The 20,553-nt window shown below is 51.7% G+C and overlaps 1 protein-coding gene across 5 annotated transcripts in view; it reads left to right on the forward strand.

The window, feature by feature from the left end:
• Positions 1-7,188, forward strand: part of Foxa2 (forkhead box A2) — a 44,568-nt gene extending 37,380 nt beyond the window's left edge. For all 5 annotated transcript variants that reach the window (XR_010047461.1, XR_010047460.1, XR_010047457.1 and 2 more), the window contains 3 exons: positions 2,244-2,411; positions 6,088-6,752; positions 6,836-7,188. The gene's annotated coding sequence lies outside the window, so the exon portion shown is untranslated. The remainder of the gene's footprint in view (positions 1-2,243; positions 2,412-6,087; positions 6,753-6,835) is intronic.
• The last annotated feature ends 13,365 nt before the right edge of the window (positions 7,189-20,553 follow it).

Below are 20,553 nucleotides of genomic sequence, written 5' to 3' on the forward strand. Positions count from 1 at the left end.
GGGTAAGCATTCTCATTCCAAAAGGGATAAATAGGGAGAAAGAAAAGAATTCCACCAAAGTGAGACTGAAAACCAGCGGGGCAAATGCAAAGCCCCATGGCTCCATGTCCACCTCTGGGGTCCCAGTGGCAACATGTGAATTTCAGAGGGTGTGAACACTTCCCCTCCTATGGCCATGCTGTTTGCAACCCATCTGGACTGTTTCTCGGGCTTACCCCACACACAGCATGAAGCCTTCCTTAGCAGGTATTTCATTTTTCTGGCACCTTTGGTTTCACAAATTGTCCTCTCCAGGGCTTCTTCCTTTGAAATCTGGGCTGGAGACTCTCTGATTCAATTTTTGCATTTTTCATGTGTGTAAAACCTGCGTCACACTGATGCTGTCAGGGTCTGCTGCTATCATAGGCATGAGCCAGACCCCTTTAGATCATGGCTCAGCAGTCTCTGAGTAACTGGATGGCTGAGCATGGTGGAATCCCAGAGAAGCAATGTCTTAGGTGGCTGTTCTGCAGCAGGGGGCACAGGGACTTTCTTCTAAGATGAAAGTTGGTTTTTTTTTTTTTTTTTTTTTTTTTTTTTTTTTTTTTTTTTTAATCGGTCCCGGGGATCGAACTCACGACCACCTGCTTGTAAGGCAGGTTCTTATGCCACTGAGCTAAATCTCCACCCCCTAAGATGAAAGTTTTATACTGTTTCACCTTTATTCCTATGATAGGTGGGCTTTTGCTGGTCCCTGTGATGCCCACAAAGAATCTCCTCGTCTCTGTATAAAGTGCTTGCTTTCTTTTTAATGGTTTCTGATTTCTTCAGTCACCATGCTTCCTCTGGTCCCAACTTTACATGTTATTTTTGACCAAGATTTTCAAAGTTTTTCAAACTTTTATGCTCTTCCTTGTGCCCATTGTTCTCACTATGAATGTGATTAAAAGCAGCTGGCTACACGCATGCCACAGTCTAAATGCTGAGGTTTTTAAAATTTTTTTATTTTGTATGGGAATCAAACTCATGGCCTTGTGCTTGCCAGGTAGGCATGCGCTGCTGAGCTATATGGCTGGCCCTGTTGGACCTCTTTGAAATTTCCTCTGCCATATAAGTTAATCTGTGACTCTTAACCTTAATCTCTGGCAAAGTTTCAGGACATGGAAAAGATATAGGGAAATATTTCTGCTGCAGTATAACATGTCAGGCCTGTGATCCAACTGCCAATGGAGTCCTTTTTCCCAACTAAAACTTCCTAAGCCTGGCCTTTACTGTTTCCATTCTTATCAATGTTTGGGTCCCCTGAGCTCTGGTCAGAATTATCCACCAGCCTCTGCTTACAACATTCTAGAACTTCTCTAGCTTCTGTTGCCAACCTTTCCAAAGACCTTGTACAAACAAGTTCCAAAGTTTTCTGAACAATGTAGTAAGGTATACTTACAGCAATGAGACCACTTCTCCAAAACCAATCTTCTGTATTAGGCAGTTTTCCATCGTTAGGGCACAATACTTGACACTCACAACTTAAAAGAGGAGGAGTTTAATTTGGGCCAAGCTTTGAGGATTAAGCCCTAGCCTGCGGGTTCCAACATGGGAACATCACAGCAGATGGGTGTGGTAGAACAAACCTGCTCAGCTCATAGTGGCAGGGAAGCAGAGAAAGGGAATAGTGCCCAAGAGGCAGGGGCAGGAGACTAGATGCAGACCTTGAGGGCAGCTTTCTGTAGCACACTCAGGCACACCCCAAAACATCAGCAGTGCCTGAACAGCTCTCAGGTCAATCAAGCTGACACAAGCAAACTCAGCTGCACACCCAGTGTAGCTTTGCTGGTCTCCCAGTCTTGGGCCCTTGAAACACCCTAGTAAAAGCTCCTTCCTTTGCCTCTCTGGCCCCTGGCCCAGGGTAGGAGCAGCTCCCTGCAGATGCCAGTCCCAGAGTGTGTCACTGGTAAATGCCTTCCATCCCATTCTCGCCACTTGAAAACACTCTCCACAGCTGCTCCTTTCTAGTACTTCTTCGGGTTTCTACATAAAAGCCTGACAGATCCAGTGATGGCAATGGTGGCAACCATGATAATGAGGGCAGAGACTTTTCCCAGCAGGGGCTCTGGGGGCACTAATGAGGAACTCAGGCAAAGATGCTGCAGAATTGTGGCAGAGATGAGCAGAACCCATTGTGTTAGTTATCTGCTGCCTTGTAGCTAGCTACCCAAACTCCAGGAGCTTAAAACAATGATGGTTTATTATTTTTTATCCTTCTTCAGGTCAGGAATTCAGCAGGCACCGCAGAGTACCGTGTTTCACTGGGTCTTCCAGGCCTCTGAGAAGCTTGCAGGGCAGATACCCTCTGCTGATGGCTGCTCCAGGGAGTAAGAAGCCACGCTGCCCCTGGGAGTCAGGCTGGGTCACATCTGTCACGTTCACTGCTTGAGGTAGGAGCATAGGGTCACCTGGCCCTGCCTCTAGATGGGGGACTATTGGGGTCACACGGTGGGGTGTGCACGCACAGTACTTGAGACCTTGACAAGGATCTTCCTGCTCAGGCAGTTGCAACTGTGCAGAGCACAGTCTGACCATGACAGCACCCAAGTGGGGAGGAGCCCATGTCTCTGAATCACCCCTGGGGGCGCCACCCAATCTGTTCAACCCATGGAACTGTGACAAGCTTCGAGCATGTAGGTCCTCTGAGACCTGGTGATTGCCATAAGAGTGGAAGTTTAGCCACATCCCGAAACTGAGTCAGTGCTAACAGCACAGCAGGACAGTCCCTGAGGGCCAGGGTTAATGATCACACTACCCTCCCACCCCTGCTCAGTGAGCAGCACAACAATGGACAGGAGGAAGCAATGGTGGTTCTCCTTGGGCAACCAACCAGCAGCTCTATGCTTAGAGGACTCGACCCATCCAAAGCCGGGATGGCTGCACATACTTATAAGCCCAGAGTATCCCAATTTCTAGTCCAGCCTGGGAGACTTAATGAGACACCATCTCAAACTAAAAAGGACTGGCTGTAGCTCGGTGTGAAGGCCCTGGGTTCAATCAACCCTTAGCACTCAAAAATAAAGAAAAAGGACTTGACCTGGCCACACGGAGGAAACCGTGGGCGTGAATGGAAGCAGGCTGTGTCCAGTGCTTACCTGAAGGACTGGGGGCTGAGATGGCTGTGTCGGAAGACTGGTGGACACAGGACACTGACTGTGGAGAGCAGTCGGTTCCTGGCCAGGCCAGTAAGAAGCCTGGAAAGCATCTGTCAAGTAATATTTAGAGCTGACATTTTCATAAGGACCTGGTCTGCAGAGGGTTTCTCAGGGCTCGGAGAAGCACATTTCTCATTTTTCTCCTCCCACCTTCTGTAATTAAACAGTGCCCCAGTACTCAACACATGTTTACAGGGACATGGCTGACAGCACGCAGTTTGCAAAGATTTTTATTTTGAAGTAATTCCAACACAACAATAATTCCTATAATAACAGCTTAATCATAGCTTCAGTAAATGCCATTGTCTCCTGATGCATTTGAGACTGAGTCGTACATACCCTGTCTGTTTACCCCAAGTACTTCAGTAACGATGTGTTCCCTAAAAATAGCAGTATTTTCCCATAGTCAGAGCATAGCTGTCTACCCAGTGAATTTACAAAGTGCGACAAAATTTTTCTCTGATCTACCACCTGCGTTTCTGATTCTGTAAGTACTGGGACTTAATAAGAGACCATTCAGTGGTCACCCCGATAGTCTCCATCACCTTTATTCATCTGGAACCCATCTGTCCCCATAGCCTCTCTGGCCTCTCATGACACTGATGCTTTTGAATGATGCGGCTGTGAATGCAACACATCACCTCTGCTGCTGACACCTGCCACCTCACGGAGACGCCCATTCCCATCTGGGCCAGGCCAGCAACTAGCCAGCTTATTTGTGGGGGAGTTAGACATGGTACACTCTGAGCTGTCACCTTGCTTCTCCCTCCCATCCTGGTTGCTCCATGAAGGAATATACCTTTCCAGAGGTCCGATGTACTCCCTGACGTTTGTCCTTTTTTTTTTTTTTTTTTTTTTTTTGTCTTTTTCATTTTTTACCGGTACCAGGGATCGAACTCACGACACGACTGCCTGCTTGCAAGGCAGGCACTTATGCCGCTGAGCTAAATCTCCAGCCCCAAGGTTTGTCCTTTTATCACACAGGTGCATGAGTTTCAGCCATACACATGCGCACTGCCATCAGGCAGACCCATGGGTTGAGCAGTTTCACTCAATAAGCCGTGTCCCCGGGCAGCCCTTCCTTTCCCGCCTCACCCCTGTGTGGTTTGCCCCCCTCTCCCCAGCCCCTGCAGACCTTGGGCTGTTTGCTGACCTTCTACTTCGCCTTTCTCAGCTTGTCATGTATGTGGAATTATAATTTTGCTGCCTTTCTCCACCTAGCTCTCTTGCTCAGCGAATGCATTTGGAGATAGTCAGGTCATTGCCTGCATTAGGGCTCAATTCCTTTTCCAGGATGCCTGGTATTCCTTGTCAGAGTGTCCCACAGGACATGGATCAGTTCATACTGTCAAGGACATTTGTGTTGTTTTCAGTTTGGGGAGGTTAAGAATAGAGCTGTTATAAACACTCTGTGTAGGCTTTTGTGGAGACTTATGTTTTTATTTTTTCTGAGCAACTGAAAGAAAGATTTCCAGGTCCTACATAGGTATCTGTGTAGCCTTTCTTACGCAGCAAGTGTTTAGTCCTTGGAGCAAGGGTGGGTTGGCATGCCTCTGAGCATCTTTTCAAGGCCTGTCTTCTTTGCTACACTTTTTTGGTCCACTGTCTGCTTGGATTTTTATTTAGTTGTCTTCTGATTATTCAATTTGAGTGCTTGTTATGGATTGAGAACTGGTGGTTAACAACACCAGCTAGATTACATCAGCATGCATTGAGCAAAGATGCTCCACTTGAGGAGGGTTGCCAGGATAAATAGGTGGAGAAGAAGGGAGATGTGGAGGGTTGAGGCACTAAGGAGCCATTGTGGGTTCTCCTACGAGTTGCTGTCTGAGCTGTTGGTTCTCCTGGAGAAGCTTTGGTCCTCACATCGAGCATTGCTTCCTGGCTCCGAAGGGGAAGACATGTATTGCTTGGTCTCCAGGATGAACTCATCACGCTGCTTCCTGGCACGTACCCGACTGGGCTTGTCGTTGTCAGAGCTCAGGGCCTCCGTGTCACTGAGGACAGCTGTGGTGCCTTTCAGGATAGCCCTGGTCTTTGTTGAGTGTGACTTCTCGGCTCCAGCATAGAACCCTCATCCCCCCAGCACAGCTCCTTCATCCCGCTGGCATGGAGTTTCTGGCTTCCACCACTGACCCTTGGGTCTTCCCGGCACGGATCCATAAGAGAGACTGGCGTGAGTCCTTCTTGTGGGCTCTGGACCTCCAGTTGGACTCGTGGGAGGCATTGTCCTGAGCTCTGGGTTTTTATCTGGACTCACGTGGGACATTGCCATGGGGTTTAGGCTCTTGACTAAATAATCTATGTCTTTGGTGTTGCGGATAGATTTCTTGCATTTTCTTGTGTTAACTTCCGGTGACCATTATAAAAATATTATAAACTCCATGTTCTAATCCTAGTGTTCTCTGTGTACAACCACTGACTACAACAGTGCTTTTTTACATGTTCTTGATAAATTCTTTAAATATTATGTATTTTGCAAATATTGATCTCTCCTTGTTGGTGGATTTTCTCTTCATTTTTTATTCTGGTACCAGGGATCAAAGATTTTCTCTTCATTTTTAAAATAATTACGTAAAGCAGACCTATTTAATTTTAAGTCAAATTTATTAATTTTTTTCTCTTCTATGTCGTGTTCATGGAGTCATATTTTTAAATGTGCATCTTAACATGAGATTTTTTTTCCTGAACATTTTGCACATTTGCCTTGGGTCTGTACCCACTTTGAGCTTATTGTCGTAGTTTGTAGGGTGTAGACCAAGGCTTCACGTACGTACCCTTGGCAGTTTGGTAGTCACTGTTTCCCTGCAGTGATAATATTAACTCCAGGAAGCATTCTGCAATTGCTTTAACAGAAAGAAGCATAAGAAACAGCAGATTAATGAAGCCAGGCTCCCTTCTTTCTTTGCAGTGCTGAGGACTGAGCCCAGGGCCTCCCACCGGCTGGGGCAGAGAGTACTCTACCAGCGAGCTGCGCCCAGTCCTGCTCAGTTGTTATGAAGAAGATTTAATGGCTGTGTTGGGGAAAGTTCTCTAGAGGAACAGAATTGACAATAAACGACCCTGGGGATTTACTAGGAAGGCTCGCAGATCAAGCAGGAGGGCCCACGGCGGTCATCTACACCCTGGAGAGCTGCACACTCCAGTAACTGCTCAGCCCAAGAGCTGGAAGCTGCAGAACAAGAGTGACCAAGGATGCAGCCCTAGGGCTGATGGCCTGGAAGCTTCAGGAGAGGAGAGTCGCCGTCTGTGATCCCCTTAAAGGCTGCAGAGATGGAGTCCGATGTCCACAGGTGATGGCAGTACAGCAGACGCACCTGCTCAAACTTTTCAAGAGCAGGGTGACTTCCTCCTCCTTCCCCTTCGTTCCCTTGGAGCTGCCTGCTATTGGATGCTGCCACCTACATGGGGGTGGGTCTTTTCCCTGGGTTTGCTGGCCTGCGTGCCAATCATCTCTGGAAACACCCATAAATGTGCTTACTGACCTGTGAGGGCGCCCCTGGTCCAGCCCAGTTGACACAGCCAGCCTAAACTTAAGGCACTGCTAAATCGTGAGCTGGAAACCGTGGCAGCCAGGTCATGGGAGGGGCTGATCTGCCACCCTCTCTGCTGCCCAAGCTATTCTTAAATTTCTGGTAGTTTTTAACCGTGGCAGCCAGGTCATGGGAGGGGCTGATCTGCCACCCTCTCTGCTGCCCAAGCTATTCTTAAATTTCTGGTAGTTTTTTGAGCTTTAAAAAACAGGATTCTGGCCAAACAAAAGGGTGGGAAGTCCCCTAGGTGCTGGGCTGTGGTGTGTGCACAGCAGCCAGGAGACTCCTTCTGTGGAAAGGCAGCTCGAGTTAAAAAATCAAACCCCCATGTAAGTCAAACTCTAATTTAAAACCCCAACCCTGCGCCAGTCTAGCTGGGGGGCAGTGGATGAATCGCTTTGCCTCTCTGATTGCTTCAAGCTCTCCGGGGTCTTATAAACTTTAATTGTGAACAATGAAAATAAAATATGTCTGCCAAATGCTTAGTCTTAGACCTGACATGCTGTGTACACTTCAAAAATGCCAGCTCTTTTTCTGGTTGTCCAGTATTTCTGCACACACGTTTCACTCGCTGACCTTTCACCTAGGTGTAGCAGGCATTGGGGACATCAGAATGTGTTGACAATCCCAATGGAGCTTAGCCTGCCAGACCCAGACAAGCGAGCAGACTGAAGCCAGGGCTTGGCTGCTTGCATAGGAGTTGTCCTGTGTGTGTGTGTGTGTGTGTGTGTGTGTGTGTGTGTGTGTGTGTGTGTCGCATCTCTGGGAGTTTGCAATTGGTGACTCTGTGTTTGTTTTCTGGTAAAGATGACATTAAGGCAAAGATGCAGCCTATAAATGATGGCATGTTCAATGAAGGGAGAAGGATACGTGCAAGACTAAAGAGACATCTGAGCCACCAAACGCTGACCCTGGGACCAGGACTAGGAGACCCCATCCAACTTGGGGCAAGGATGCAGCAGGGGGCCTCTGGTGTGACTGGACAAAGTGGGACTTGCGGTGGTGGACACTGGTTTCACCCTGGCTTTTGCCCTCCTGAGCCCCAATGGCCTTCTTGCTCCAAAGTCTTGGCCTTGAGGAGGAGGAGGAGGAGGGAGAGACCACTCCCAAAGCAGCCCCTGGCTGGTTGTAGATTCCCTCAGGGGTCCTGCCTCCAGCTGAGAGCTCAGGAGACTGGAGGTGTGGGGGAGGATGGGAGGGGTGGGCAGGAATGCAGGACCTTATCTTCCTGACAATGATTAACCAGGGGGCTGCAGTAGGGCACTAGACTGGGTCTGGGCAGGCAGGCAAGGTGCAGCAGTTCAAGGACGGCATGGGAACTGAGAGAGGCCAGGAGCAGAGGAGCCGCACTTGTAGGCCGGGGAGACCAGGATGAGGGCAGAGGGTTTCTGGCACCCTGGAGACTGGAATGGACAGAGTGCAGGATGTGCAGAAGAGAATGTGCTCATGTTGACAGACCTGGAGGTCACCCAGCACTATGCCAGGCTGAGAGTGAGAGGGCGAGGTTTGGGCCCAAGAGGCTGGTGATGCTGAGATCGTCATCAGGGCGTCTCCCTTGGGATAGCTGGGGCCTACTGACTTCCACCCGGCCCAGGGAGGATGCAGTGAATCCCTCCACTACCCCAGCTACCAGAGCTGGGGCCCACAACACTGGAAAGGAAGGGGGGCCAGGGAGCCAGCACTGGCTCAGAGGATCCAGAGAGGTCTGGAAGGATTGGGGCAGAGCTGAAAGGCTGCAGGTGTCCAAGGTGGGTGCTGCTCACAGAGGCTGGGGACAAAGGCTGGAGAAACGGAGTCCAGGCGAGTTGAGCTGAGGAAGAGATGATGCCTGTACCCTGAATTCTTTAGAGCTGCCATGTGGTATGAAGCACACCTGATGTCTCTGTGGGTCCCCTTTCTCTGGGACGGGGTGGGGATAGGCAAGCTCCTTCTACACCTAAGCAAACCAAGGCCCAGAGAAGTCCGAGATCTGCCCAGAGTTGTGCAGCCCCAAGAATGGAAAGAGTGTGGTGCTGTGACCTACTACCCCAGCACTCTGGAAGGCTGAGGCAGGAGGATCAAAAGTTAGCCACTTAGAGAGACCCTGTCCAGACAAGTTGGGGCTATAGCTCAGTACCAAGGCTCTGGTTCAGTTCCTAGTACCTCCAAAAGATAGATAGATAGATAGATAGATAGATAGATAGATAGATAGATAGTGAGAGTCTCTGATCTTAGCCTGACTAAGGCCTGCTTAAACTCTAAGTCCAGCAGAGGAGGAAGGAAGAAACAGGCACGCACTTCACACAGGGAAGAGAGTTTCAGCAACTGCCAACCCTGACTTTAATACCCCCCCTAGTCCCAACATGGGGACCCTGGGGTGGGCTGCCTGGCCATACCACAGTGGATGTGGCCTCCAGAAAGTAAGTAGACGGCCTCCTGCTGTGTGACACACTCATGCTCTAGTCCCTGGCGTGTGGGGTTCTGGAGATTTTCTGGGAGGACTCGGATTTCACAGAGGGTGCAGAGGTGCAGAGGTTGAGTGCACGGCCTCCTCTGGCATAGTGAGGACACTGGGGTCTGGAGGGGAGCTCAGGCCCTGAGGGCTGGGGTAAAAGATGGCACCTCAAGTGCATGTGACATCTAAAAACAGGCGCTTGCTCTTCTGAGATCATCCAGAGGGGCCCCAACTCAGAGTTCAGGGCCTTAGGGACTTGCTTGGTCCCAGGTGCAGTCTGATGCCACTGTACCCAAGCGTCATCTGGCAGAGTAGCAGAGATGGCAGAGTGGGCGCCGGAGCTGAACGTGGCTGACCCAGCAGGGCTCCTGAGGGAGCTCGACCCGGTGACGCTTCTGGGAAACACTATCATAGATGCCATGTGGGCTGGGCTCAAGACCCCAGATGAAGGTGCTCTATGTGGCTTTCAAGCGTCTGGCCTGAAGAGTGACCCGAGAGCACTTCATTCTCACACCTGCAGCCTTTGTTCTCTCCTGAGTTAATGAGGCCACTGGGTCACTAAGGGCCCCAATTTAAGGGGAGCAGTGGCAGAGACAATGTCTTCCAGCATTCCCACCTGGCTTCAGCATTCCAGGGTGGGCGAGGGCTGAGCTCTTGTCCCAGTGCTTCCTTGGCCCGGCTGTGTGCAGGGCTCTGTCCCCCAGGAGCTCACCATAAGCTTTTCCCCAACTGGGCTGGAGAGCCCTGGGTCATCCCCAGTGAATTCATGGGTGCCCTGGCCCCCAGACTGTATGAAAAAGCTGATTGCTTTTTCCTGGAAACCCTTTTTGGGCAGAGGAACCAGGAGCCCAGAGGCAGTCAAGCATGTAGCTCAGTGTCCTCACAGGTACATGGTGAGGCCAAGCTGTCCTGCTAAGGACTCAAACCACCAACTTCTAGAATGGCCACTGTGATCTCCACTGACTGGCTCTGTGCAGTTCTGTGCCCATCCTGGCCTTTCTCGACCACGCTGGTTCTTCTGCCTGTAGACCCTGGTCATAGTCAGGGCTCGTAGATATCTGCTTATCTAATAATATCCATGCCTTAGCTCTACCTATAGCTGCATTTGAGTGGAGATGGATGCGGTTGCATTTGTCACTGACGTGGAGTTTGCAAATGGAAGCAATGTTTGCTGAATAGTTTTGTGAACTAAATTGTTTGCAAACAGAAGCGTTGGTGGATTGAGGTATTCCTGTAGCTAGTTTAGAGAAAGCTCATATGATAGAGTGTGACAAGCAGGAAATACCCACATTTTATTGACTTTAGTGGAGTTCAGAATGTTTCTTGCTTGACCTGCATTCTTCAGTTATAGCCAAGTCACGCTATCAGATACCATTTGCATGTTTGCAGTGTTAGTTATCACCTCCACACACACACACTCGGATGCCCGGAGGGATGGAGGAATCTTGTTGTTGTTTGTCACCATTGCTTCTCATATGCAGAAGAACTATGAGACATTGCTGATAAATCCCTGGTCGGGTTTCCTGGGTCTGAAGTTCTCCCCAAATCAAAGGTACCTAAGACCTCTGCCAGGAAGCTCAAGGCAGCAAGGAGTGAGCAGAGACAGCATGCAATCCTCCCAGCCATGCCCTGCTCCACTTGGGAAGCCAAGCTTGAGATGTGGTCACCTGAGCTCTGACCTGGCTCTAGCTGGCCCACAACAAAGGGTGATTACAGTTCTCTTGTTATACGGGGCGTAAGGGGAAGAGAGAGCTGGGTTTCTGACCTGAGTGCCCTGCCTGTGCTCAGTGTCCTCACCTGTCTCGTGTCTGCCTTCTTGCTGGCCTCTGTTCCTGACATGTGTTGGGGTCATCTCAGTTTGGGAGCATCGTGCCCCTTTCCTCAATCCAAGGTCTGCACCTTGAAGCTGTGTGACCTCAACTTCAAAGCTCGGCCATGAGGTCCTGGCAGAAGTTCTGGTGGCAACAATGGGCTGGAACCGGGGCCAGGTAGGGGCTGTCCAGCCGGCGCCCTTAACCTGGCGGCTGCTGTGTTCAAAGCCTTTGCTGCAGCGATGGAACAATGCGTCTGGCAGCCTGCGAGGTCCGCTTTCATGGCATGGTTGTGTTCTCCTTGCCAGCCGTGCCAAGCCGGTCCTGGGCATTAAGGCTGCTGGTAACACTCTGGAAAAATAACAAAAACCTTTCTTTTTCATTCAGGAAACAAATGTGCCTAACAACATCAAAGGGAAAACTTACATAAAGAAAGCAGGGTCTGCCCGCCCTCCCACCCTTGATGTTCCTCCTTGTTCTGTTTGTCTTTTTATTTAACCCAGCTGTAATCAGCGTAAGAACCTTGCTGCTCTGTGCTATTTTACTTAGCATAGCAGTGGGTGTGAGGCAGGTCTACTGTCTACCGCCTACGGGGTGCTTGAGTGTGGAGCCCTTTCCCTGGGCAGATGTCAGGGTGAGTTGCAGCCCTCTCCTTCCCTTCCCTTCCGTTCCCTTCCCTTCCCTTCCCTTCCCTTCCCTTCCCTTCCCTTCCCTTCCCTTCCCTTCCCTTCCCTTCCCTCTCCTCACCTCTCCTCCCCTCCCTTCCCCTCCCCTTCCTCTCCTCCCCTCCCCTCCCCTCCCCTCTCCTCTCCTCCCCTCCCCTCCCCTTTCCTCTCCTCCCCTCCCCTCCCCTCCCCTCTCCTCTCCTCCCCTCCCCTCCCCTCCCCTCTCCTCCCCTCCCCTTTCCTCTCCTCCCCTCCCCTCCCCTCCCCTCTCCTCTCCTCCCCTCCCCTCCCCTCCCCTCTCCTCTCCTCCCCTCTCCTCCCCTCCCCTCTCCTCCCCTCCCCTCCCCTCCCCTTTCTCTCCTCCCCTCCCCCCCCTCCCCTCCCCTTCCTCCTCCTCTCCTCTCCTCTCCTCCTCTTTCCCTCCCTCCCCTCCCTCCCCTCCCCTCCCCTCCCTCTCCCCCCTCCTCCCCTCCCTCCCTCCCCTCCCCTCCCCTTCCCCTCCCCTCCCCTCCCCTCCCCTCCCCTTTCCTCTCCTCCCCTCCCCTCCGCTCCCCTCTCCTCTCCTCCCCTCTCCTCCCCTCCCCTCCCCTCTCCTCTCCTCCCCTCCCCTCCCCTCCCCTCTCCTCTCCTCTCCTCCCCACCCTTCTCCTCTCTTCTCCTCTCCTCTCCTCTGTTCTCCTCTCCTCCCCTCCCCTCTCCTCTCCTCCCCTCCCCTCCCCTCCCCTCTCTTCCCCTCCCCTCCCCTCCCCTCTCCTCCCCTCCCCTCTCCTCTCCTCTCCTCCCCTCCCCTCCCCTCCCCTCCCCTCTCCTCCCCTCCCCTCTCCTCTCCTCTCCTCCCCTCCCCTCCCCTCTCCTCCCCTCCCCTCTCCTCTCCTCTCTTCCCCTCCCCTCCCCTCCCCTTTCCCTTCCCTTCCTCTCCTCCCTTCTCTTTTCCTTTCCTTGCTTTCCCTTCCCATTCTCCCTCCATGCCCTCCCCTCTCTTTTTCCATCCTCTCCTCTCCCTTCTCCTCTTCTCTTCTCTCCCTTCTCCCCTCCCCGCTTCTCCCTTTTCCTCTCCCCTCCTCTCCTCTCTTCTTCCCTTGCCTTACCAAATGATATACTACTGTAAATAACGCTAGAATAAATATCTCTAGCTTGCAACATGATCTTACTGGGTCAGAATTTGTTATTTTGCTTTGTTTTACATTTTGAGAATGCTGCCCTCACTTTTTTTCCAAAATGGAGACCAAACTCTGCTGGACATGTGCAAGACTGCTGGCTTCTGCTGGGCTGACGGACATCCCAGTATTTCACTGTGAAAATTTTCAGCACAACAACAGCTCAGTGGGTTTTCTAATGCACCACTATATACCACTGCAGAGTAACTGGAGCCTACACTTTTCTTTCTGAAATGCTGGGCAGAAATTAGCTAGCAGAGAGCTGAGTACCACCTTCAACTGTTGCATCATAATCATGGCAATTTATTATATATATAAAATAATATTTCATTGAATTTATTTCAATGCATCCTGGGGTTTATTTTTTTTGCTTGATCTGCACCCTGAAGTTATAGCCAGCTCATAAACTATCAGATATTTCTTGCATATTTGTAGGTGATGAATGAATGATCAGAGAGGTTATCAGGTCTGTGAAGGATCGCACAGCACAGAGAGAGAGGAGGGTAGGCTTGACCACAGGCTCAAGGAACCACACCAGCTGTTCCCACCCGCTTCACCAGTCCTGTCCTTCCCATGACCAGGCCTCGAGTTCCACATCCTGATTCCCACAGGTCCCTCATGGACTGTCAGGTCCCGGTTCTGTGCCACTGACTGTGGACCTTTCTGGAGCTATTTTGGCCAGCACCCTGCCAGGGCAAAGATCAAGGACCAGCTGTGGCACTGGTGCAGTTTGGTGGTGGAGCACGGGTAGCACGTGGAGCAGGGGACCCGACCTTGACACTTGGCACCGAAACAGACGAAACCCTGCAGAATGGAGACCAGATCCCGATGTCTTCCTTTAGCTTTGCAGGATGAGCTGGACCAGGGCTGGGCCCAGGGGGGGCATGCTCTGGAGAAGAATCCAGAGGCCTGGGGTTGCCCTGGAGAGGGGGCCCCATGCCTCTGTCAGGACTTGTGTCTGGAGTGCTGGCCCAGCAGCCCTCTCCTCTGTCACCAGCTGTGGCTTCCCTGGCACACGAGGCTGTACACGTGCTCTCTGGCTCTGAGCTGCCTACTGGTGCTTTACATTGAAGGTCACACTTGTCTTGTGTGGACAGTGGTGTCCTGCTCATAGCAGTTCCCTGTGGTGGGGAAATGTACCCAACCCACAGTGTGGCAGCCAGAGGTCCCTGAGAGCTCCAGGGTGAGGCTTTGGGCTGGCGTCTGGGGACCTTGGGCCCCAGGAAAACGCCTCCCTCAGTAGGGTTCTTGGCAGCGGCCCAGGCCTGTGCCCACTCTTTTTTCCTCAGCCTCCAGGGCAGCAGCTGCTCGGGTTGGAGGATGCAGATTCTGGGCAGGAAAACCATCTGAAGACCTGGCCATGGGGCCATCTGCTTGTACTCGCCCTTTGGAAAAATCAATGGGTTTGATTTTTGGACAGTCAGTTTCTTAAGCTTGAAAACGTTCATTGGAACACCATGGGCAGAAAAGGCCCTACTTCCCAGTCCCATTGATCTCTGCAGCGAGGCCAGATGTCCTCACAATTTCCCAAAATGGGCCAGAGAAGACTCTAGGTGAGAAGCACTTCGGGGAGCATGGGGGTCACCATGGGGACACTGCATCTTTTCTCAGAACAAGCACAAGTCCTCTCATGAACCCGTGAGCCTAACTGGAATTAAGCGAGGTTTCCTCACAATCTGGCACTCGTCCCTTGACATATTGTCCCAGCACAAGTGAGGGTGGCATGCTGGGTGCAGGCTGGTTGTTAAATGCATGGCCTGGCCACCCTCTTTCTGGGGTGCTGGGTGGAGAATAGCAGCCAGGTCAGAGGAGCCCGAGGGCCCCGGGGTGGACCTGGAGTGCGGGGCTCAGAAGGACCCTCTGCAAAGCTGGTCTTGCAGCCTCTCATGAGGCCAGCATCTCTGCAGAGCTGAGCACTATTTCCATCTTGTTGATTTATTCCCTGAGAGGTGGCTATCACTCAGGCTGGCCTCAAGCTCCTGGACTCAAGCAAAGCTCCTGCTTCAGCCTCCCAAGTGCTGCGATCCAGGGCCTACTGCCTGCCTGGATCCAAGTTTAGTCTTAGAGTTGGCCTCAAGTGATGGCCTGGTGTCCCATCACTGTAACTTGCTGAGCCTCTCCCTTCAGCCAGCAGTCTCAATTTAATCTCTCCATGTCATTATTTGTGTGTCTCAGACACACCGAGGAGGCAGCGCAGTTACTTTCGTAGGAGTTTTTTTTTCTTTCCCAGGATAAAGGACAGCCACTTTCCATTCCACAGGAGTCTCACACCGAGGGAATAAAAGCAGACAATGCAGGGCTGGTTGGGGAGCTCTCCTTCACCTTTTCCCCTGAACCTGGTGCTTTGCTTGATACACAGATAAATTAACCTGTGACAACTGTCAGTTAACAGACAAAGGCTGGAGACTTAGGGAGCCTGGAAAGGTTGCCCAAGACCTCAAGATCAGAGCAGAAAATCAGGCAGCTGTGAGTCCAAAGTCCAGACTCTTTGGGAGGAAGCTGGGCAGAGAGAGACAGGACTCAGCAGCTGTGGGAGGGCTCCTGGTCCCAGGTCTGCAGGGAGGAGTGACAGGAGTGGACCAGGGTCCTGATCAGGAAGGCCCCTAAGGCGGACCCTGGACCCCAAACTACAGCCTGAGCAACCTAGAACCACATCTGCCCAGGCAGGAACTACAGCCTGCCCAGCGGGAGTACATAGGAGGTTGTATTCATTAGGCTGTCAGGCAGGGCCATTCCTCCCGGTGACCACGGTGTCCTCTGGCTATCAAGGTGTGGAGGGCTGGTTTGTCACCTTCAGCCTGTATCCACACTTGGCCAGATGGCATTCAGGCTGTGCTGGGCCTCTGGCTGACTAATCTGTCCAGGTACAAGAGTAAACATGGAGCAGGGATGCCATCTGGCCCTGACTCACATGCTGGCCGGAATCGCCACCATGGCACCCTGCATCTGCTCTCCTGGGCCACAGCGGAACTGGCTGCATGGGACAGAGGAACAGAGGGACAGAGGGACAGAGGGACTGAGGGAGCTCATCATGATGCTGAAGGAGGATTGTCCAGGAGGGATCACATCCCAAAGGGCATTTAGTTTGCAGTGTGTGTTTGAGCCCAGGGCCTCTTCTATGTGCAGTAGCTAGACTGCACTGCTTAGCTCCACCCCACCCCAAGGATATTTGTGTTCACAATGTGTTTGGTTTTGTGGGATGGCCTTCAGCTCCCTTCTCTCCTTGACTGTCACAGGCCAGGACTGTAAGTTGGGAGGCATCTCCCACTGCTGGTTGGGAACTTTGTCCCAAGGTTAACACGCAGCACCCTTTGCTCAAAGGCTGTCGCCACTGGGAAACAGCATCCCACAGGTACTCTGCCCCATCAGGGCTCCCCAGCAGCAGAGCCAGAGGGTGGAACTGGGAGCCAAGAGCATGCAGGTGCCTGAGGACGGGGACTTGCAGCCCAGCATGATGCTAAGCCCCTGGGAGCTGCTGCTTCTCTGTTCCATAGCCCACCCACAGGAGGGTGGTGCAGGTTAGCCCAGCCCAGGGTGAAAGTGGGGAGCACAGAAGCATGGAGGGGTTCATCTGTCCCACTCATTCCTTTGCCAGATGCAGCGATCCCTGGAGGCATGGAACCCACGAGGCGCCCTCCAGAGGGACTATGGGATGGGCTGGAAGCCTCCTGGAGGTGTGTGACTCCCCCAGCAACACAAGGCCAGTGGGTCCCTCATGTTTCTGAGTCACTCTGTGCCACCGCCTTGGGACCCAGGGGTGGACTTTCTGCCCTCATCCTGCAAGCCTACAGTCATCTCAGAAAATGCAGCCAGAGCTCCAATGGCAGGGAGAGACAGGCATTGCAAACTGAGTCTTGACCTCTTCAAGAGCTTCTCAGGGCTTCTGCAGTTTCCTGCTCCCCAGCCTGTCCGACCTCGACAGTGAGTGCCCAGGTCTGATTGCTCCCGCAATGAAGCAGAGCAGACCAAAGGCCTGCGACCTCCCAAGGGGGACTGAAGCCACAGGGCATGGAGCACCTGGCTCTACACCAGGCCCAGAAAAGATGCTGGGGCCTTCAGGTTCTGTGTGAATGGAAAAGATGCAGTGTGTAATGCATTTCCTTAAACTGTGTTGGAAGCTTCCTATCGTGGGGCAGCAGCTGGCCGGTGGGGCTGGACCAAGATGGCCCCCAGGAGCATCCAAACCCCTTGCCCCAACCCAGGCCTCCTGTCCAAACCCTGCCCACAAGGGATGTAGGGCTTCCTGGACTTTCTCCATCATTTGGTTTTCAGTCCTTTAGTCTCTCAAGCTGTTCATATAAAGCCAAAATTCCAACCCAACTTCCAGAACATTCACAGTGCTGGCCCAGGACGAGACTTGTTCCACCTTATGTTGTAGAAAGCTGGACTTCATCCTGGGCACAGCCCCTGGTTAGCAGAGTGGGAGGTCTTTTTGGGAATGAAGCCTTAGGACAGTAACCCTTCCAGGAATGCAGGAGTAAAGTGCTGAACTTCCCGCCCTTCGGATCAGAGCTTGGTTGAGGGACAAGCATGACTTGCAGGTTCCCAGATTTACCAGGTAGAGGTGAGTACAGGCAGCGCCACTTCAGGCGGGGTATCTGCTCCTCAGAAGACACTTGTGTGCGTTGGTGATGCAAGTCAGCCCCTGCTGAGTTTCCTGTGTTTCATAGCACCCCGCCTCACCAATTATCTTCTTGGGCACCAGGCCAGTGCTCTCTTGACACCAAGCCCACATCTTCCAAAAACTGCACTGCCCCAGCCTCCTCCTGCAGACCCTTCCTCCCACGCCAGCTGTCCTCTTCTTAGTCCATGTCATAGGGCTTCACAACCCAGACCGGGGGTCTGTAAGGAGCGGAGACAGCCCGCTCTCGGTTCTGGAGGCTGGAAGTCCAAGGTCAAGGAGCTGGCATCTAGGAGGACTTCCTGTTCTGGGATCACTTCCTGCTGTGGCCTCACACTCTGGAAGGAGTGTCCTCACAGGGACTCACTCTTTGGGCTGAAACTCACTCTTTGGGCTGAAGCCCCTTACACAGTTGCTACCCCAATCTGCTCTACAGGCCTTGACTCCAAAATTCTGGCCCCTCAGGCCCAACACGGCGCTTCATGGGCTCAGCCATACCTCAGGGAACCCGAGCTGAGATGCACTCCTTCCTGTTCCTCTCTTCAGGGAATACAGCAATGCGCAGTCCCACAGCCTCAGGGGGAAGCTAGAGGAGCACTGTGTGTCTGGCTTCACCCTCCAAGCCCGTCTTCCCTGGATGCCAGTTTTTACACATTTTACCTAGAAGAATCTCTCCAATCCATCCTTCCCTTGCTTTCAATCCACTCTAGTTAAAATCTGAAAAAAAAACTGTAGACAATGCAGCAGCTCGTCTGTGATTTATCTTCTTTCTTATCTGTTCTTCACGGAGCCATGTGACTTTTCTCTTACAAGCAGAACGACCACTCATTGCTGGCCCTAACTTCTGATGTCCCAGTGCTCCTGTGAGCCCCCCACCCCCTCTTCCAGCTCCTTCCTCCCTCAGGCCAACCCCTTGCTCCCCACCTTGAGGCTGCAAATAGCCACCATCTTTGTCAATCCCAGGACGTAGGAGTGACTGTTCAGTCTTTGCTGAACTGGTGACAATCCAATCAATGGGTCACCTGCCTACGTCTGAGAGTGGAGGTGCAAAGTCCTTGTCCCCACCCTGTGATGGCAAGTGGTGTGAGTGTGTGCACAGGCACATGCTATGACATGGGTGCAGTGTGTCCTCACATCCATGTGCCTTTCCTGCCACGTCGCCATGGACTGCTTCTCACTGTGCTCTTGTACATTTCCCACATGACTGTCATGTCCTTCCAGTCCTTGGGCCAGATTTGAGGAGTCACCCCAACCCTCTCCTCCACCCCCTACATGTCCAGTGTGCCAGGGTCCCTTGTGAGATACCTCTGAAACCCCCTCAACTACTCCCTGGACGAGGCCTGTGAGATCCACCTGCCTCTCTGCAGGTCTGTGCAGAAGGTTCCCGCTCCTCACCTGCACCCCGGCCTGGCTACAGCCCACCCAGCAGAGCAGACAGAGTGGCCTTCTGAGAGGGTAGGGCATCGGCATCCTCTGCACCCCAGCATTTTCAGGGGCAACACCAGACCCGGAGGCTGTGCACAGTTCCCAGCACCCTGTCCCACTACAGCCATCGGCCACTCTGTCAGAGGTCAATGGTCCCAGTCAATCTGCAGTGTTCCCTCTTCTCCCCCTTGTGCCAGTGCAACTTCCTTAATGAGAACCCCACATTCACAGTGACAATTCATGTGCCTCCACTCTCCCTTTCACACTTTCTGTTTCTCCCCAGCACCCTGGCTTGGAGGAGACTGAAATATTCTCTCTTATTTTATTGGTTACTGTGCTCATGAGAAGATAAGCATGCTTTTGATTTAAAAATATGGCCCTAGTTTAATTTCCTTCTATTAAGTCAATGTTCTATATATTTTTTTGTCTTTTTCTTTTTTATCAGTACCGGGAATCGAACTCATGACTGCCTGCTTGCAAGGCAGGTGCTTATGCCGCTCAGTATTCTACATTTTAATTGACATAATATTTGCCCACATTGTGTGATACAGTTCAGTAATTCAACACATTTACAGCCTAACATGCAGATCAGGGTAAGCAGCATCTCCACCCACTCTAGTATGTTTGTTTCTATGTGTTACGAACCTTGGCATCCTCCTTTCTAACCATTTCAATGTCTGTCATATATAACTGTGTGCTCTGGTCACCCTGCTGTGTGGGCTCAGTCCGGGGTCACTGTCCAGCTGAAATTTGGTTCTTAGTGCCCAGCCTCCCTGCTTCACCTTCTCTGTCCTTCATGGTCTCTAATGACCCCCACTTCTGCTCTCCTCTATGAGATCAACAAACAATGGAGAACATGAGTGTTTAAAAGAGTGATATGTGATCAATCATTTATAGAACTGAATTCTAGAAGTATAATTAATATTAAAAATAAACAGGTAAAAGTAATTTTAATGGTATTTTTTTTCCTAATACTTCCCCAAGTCACGTCAGTACATAACCAATACCAAAACACTCCTGAGCCATTCTGTGCTCTCCTTTCACATCTAGTCACCCAAATCTAGTGTGCATGTCACACTTCGGGTGCATCTCACTAAGCACCGCCCCCTAGCAAGGGCTTATGCACCGCCCCCTAGCAAGGGCTCCGGCACGGGCGCAGACATTCCCCGGCTCGGGCAAGGTCCTGGGTGAAAGGTTGGTTTTGTTGACTTGCCCTTGTAATAAATTCTTGCCAAATTCTAGTGCTTTAACGGAGTTGCTTGTCAGGTCAGCCATATAAATCTTATTAATGACTCATCAAGCTGTTCCCTCTCAGTGACATCTGTGCATGGCTGTAATGTGAATGCCTGTTGGATGTATCCCAGAGTCTATTCCTGACCTAGTCTGAGTCCTGAGAGTTGGGGTTTCTTTATTCTTTTCCAGTGAGAAGGCTCCTGTCCAAGTCAGGAGCTCCTCTCTCCTTGATGACTCCCCTGTCCACCATTCAGTACGTGTACAAGGTCACTGATGGAGTGTGCTGGTGTGACCCCAGAGGACACTGTCTGATAGCCCTGCTCAGTCAGTCACACCACTTTTCCTCAGTGTCCCCTCCTTGCCAGTTGTGTGCTTTGAGGTTGAACTGTGGAACATCAGATGTTGTCAGTGGCTTTAGGAACCTGACACACAGATTCCCTTAAGATTGTCTTCCAAAAAATCATTGTGTTCTTCTGCTCGGAAAACTAAAACAAGAAC

This window comes from Cavia porcellus, unplaced genomic scaffold, assembly GCF_034190915.1.
Source record: "Cavia porcellus strain 051 isolate PalLab524CR breed Dunkin Hartley unplaced genomic scaffold, mCavPor4.1 scaffold_5, whole genome shotgun sequence".
Classification (NCBI taxonomy): Eukaryota; Metazoa; Chordata; class Mammalia; order Rodentia; family Caviidae; genus Cavia; species Cavia porcellus.